Source organism: Lygodium microphyllum, chromosome 9 (assembly GCF_053477565.2).
Source record: "Lygodium microphyllum isolate KBCC chromosome 9, Lygodium_microphyllum_v1.1.10, whole genome shotgun sequence".
Taxonomy (NCBI): domain Eukaryota; kingdom Viridiplantae; phylum Streptophyta; class Polypodiopsida; order Schizaeales; family Lygodiaceae; genus Lygodium; species Lygodium microphyllum.
In genome coordinates this window covers 164,489,990-164,493,584 of record NC_141143.1, presented here as the reverse complement: position 1 = coordinate 164,493,584, position 3,595 = coordinate 164,489,990, and positions in this window count along the sequence as shown.

The following is a 3,595-nucleotide window of genomic DNA, read 5'->3' as shown; positions in this document are numbered from 1 at the left end:
CGCTTCACAAAATTCAAAAACGGGGATAGGGTAGTGGTTCTGCTAGGCGCCAAGCGTCAAGGGCAGACGAGTGAACCAATCGAAGAACCAGCCAAGTTCAAGGAGATAAACCTAGCCCTGGAAGGGGAGATACCCCGACCAGTGTTCATTGCCGATGACTTGACTGGTAAAGAAGAGTTGAGTCTTGTCGCTCTCTTGCGGGAGTATATAGACATATTTTCCTGGTCCTTAGAAGAGCTATGGGGGGTAGATCCGAGTGTTGTGACTCACAACATACCCATGACATCGGACGCAACGCCGGTCAAGCAGCGACCATACCCCATGAATCCAAAACACACTCATGCTATCAAAGAGGAAATTGACAAGCTAATGAGAGCTGGATTCATTTACGAAATTGAGCACATAGACTGGGTATCACCCATAGTCATTGTGATGAAGAAGAACGGTAAAATTCGAGTGTGCGTCAATTACAAAAAGGTGAATGCTACTACAAAGAGAGACAACTATCCCTTGCCATACATCGAGCACATGCTTGAGAGGGTGGTAGGCAAGGAAGCCTACAGGTTTCTGGATGGCTTCTCAAGGTACAACCAGGTGCAAGTGCATCCTGCAGATAGTAGGCACAAGACCGCCTTTGCCACTAAGTGGAGTCTCTTTGCATACAAAGTCATGCCCTTCGGGTTGATCAATGCCCCTGCCACCTTCCAATGCCTCATGTACACCATCTTCAAAGACATGCTTTGCAAGGAGTTAGAGGTCTTTGTCGATGATCTGTGTGTCCATTCGACCTAGATCGAACACCTCGACAAACTTCATGCAGTCTTTGAATGGTGCCGCTTATATCATCTCTCCCTAAACCCCTTGAAATGTCAGTTTTGGGTGAAACACGGATGCATCTTAGGACACGTGGTGTCAAAGAACGGCATTGCCATTTACTTCTTGAAGGTTAGCGTTATTGTTGACCTTCCACCCCCAATTAATTACAAGGGAATTCCATGCTTCTTAGGTCACACAGGATACTATCGGCGGTTTGTACTGAACTACGCACTGATCGCCAGGCCATTATACAAGCTGCTAATTGTCTTCGAGTGGACCGAGGCATGCCAACGGGCATATGAAGAATTGAAAAAGGCTCTAACAACGGCACCGATTCTACGAGCCCCAGACTGGACCACTACCTTCCACGTACACATCGATGCTTCTAAGTTTGCAGTGGGGGCAGTGTTGTGCCAACCTGGTGAGCATAACCTAGATTACCTAGTGAGTTTTGCTAGCAGACAACTCACTGAGACGGAGATGAATTATTCAACAATGGAAAGGGAGGGATTAGCCATGGTGTTCGCCGTGAAGAAGTTCCGCCATTACCTGTTGGCCACCCCTTTCACCTTCTTCGTGGACCATCAAGCCCTGCTCTATTTAGTGAAAAAACCTTGTGCTACAGGACGTATAGCTCGATGGCTCCTCCTAATCCTAGAGTTTGATTTCTCCGTGGTGGTACGAAAGGGAAAACAACATTACATGGCTGATCATATGTCCTGTATATCCACAGGAGAAGCCGCTGGATAGGGCATCATTGACGAGTTACTTGACGCCCACTTATTCCACCTGTCCAGTGAAAGAGACCTGTTTAGGGCTGATCTAACACCATATTGGGCAGACGACATAGTCCAAGTGCTCGAGCACGGACTACCGGAGCGAGCAATAAAAAAGTCATGGCTTAGGTGCTCGATCCTGAAGATCTAGCCCTACCAGCTGATTTCAGGCCAACTCTATAGACTAGGGCAAGACAGATTGCTGCGTAGGTGTGTATATGAGCATGGGATGCATGATGTGCTCTCAGAGGTGCACATTGGCATTGCAGGAGGACACTTTAGCGGAGACACGACAGCACAGAAGGTGCTGCAGTCCCAGCAATGGTGGCCCACACTTTTCCGCGACGCTAAGCGATTCGTCAAGCATTGTGACGAGTGCCAACGGACAAAATTACCGATTCGTAAGGATCAAAGGAAGTTAACCCCTGTTATTGCCAACCCTTTGAAAAATGGAAAATTGACTTCATAGGACCCATCAGCCCCGCGGCTCACAAGCCAAGTACATCGTGGTGGCCACGGATTACCTCACAAAATGGGCAGAGGCGAGAGCCACATGAAAAAATGATGCTAGGACGACTGCCAAGTCCTTATGGGAGCAAGTGACCTCGCACTATGGCCAGGTGGAATCAACTAACAAAATTCTCATCAATGTCGTGACTAAAGTAGTCTCGGCCTCACGAAGCGACTGGGACAACAAGTTGATGGCAGCCTTGTGGGCCTACCACACAACTTATAAAACGGCCATCGGTCAAACCCCCTTTAGGCTGACCTATGGGATTGAAGCAATTCTTCCATTATAGTTCTTTGTCCCTAGCCTGAGAATAGCACTCCAAGAATGATGGGAAGGGAAGGAAGCGTGGACGCAATGCTTGGTCGAGCTGGAACGCCTATCAAAAACCCGTCTTCTAGCCACCCACACACTTATCTGCGAGAAAGCCCGACACAAGAGCTGGTTTGACAAACATGTCAAGTAGCGCGAGTTTGAGCAGGGTGACTTAGTGCTCCTCTACTCAGTTAACGGACATAAGAAAAAGATGAAATTCAGAGGTCTCGGACCCTTCAAGGTTCGGGCAATCAACCGAATTGGTAATGTTGAGCTTGAGACACCGGACGGTGAAGGAATAGGCTTCTTCAATGGTAGCCGTGTCAAGAAGTACTACCCTCCCACTCACCCTTTGCATGAGCCACCAATGTTAGAACTGCCTGTCAAAATGCGAGTAGCCACAATTATTGAAATCTACGAGAATGAGGAGGAAGCTGTAGAACTTGCTTACCTCCGTGTCACGGTCACTGCCAAGCAAACATGCTCCTTCAATGCCTTGATTGATGAGGGAGCAGATTTCAATGTCTTAATGCACAAGCATTGGATCCAACTTGGCAAACCACTACTTCAACCCACAACTGCCAAATTGAGCCCATACGGGGCTCAATCTTACGCACTTCTCGGCAAGTGTAGAGTTGCCATTTCTATCAAGTCTGAAATTGTCCCAATGCTTTTTTACGTATTGCCAAGTACCAGGGACACAGGCATGGAGTCACTACTCGAGCAAACCTTCAAAAATCAGACTCACTGCAATGTTGATTATGAGTCGCAGCGCATCCACCTAGCAATTGGCAATGTGCGCATTGTCATAGCTTTCAGCAGGCCGTGTAACACCGTCACTGTCCGCAAGTCCACCGATAGAAACATCCGTAGACAAGACTAAGGAGGGGAGCAATGCGCGTCTGCCACTCCGAGATTCCCATAAACCGCAGACTGCAGCAACCAAAGCAAGGGCCCAACAGCCTCCCTTCCAATGGGTGCCTAAACAGCCTCGAGAACCGCCTAGGACTAGACGCACCTGTCTGCATAAGACCTACAACTCTAAATCTAGGAAACCAAGACACAATCATTGGAAGCGCCGCATGATTAAGCAAATATGGGTCCCTAAAACCCTCCTGCATGCACAAGGCTACTATGAGGGGAATGCCTCGCTGTAGATCCCTAAGGCCCCTACAGCCAA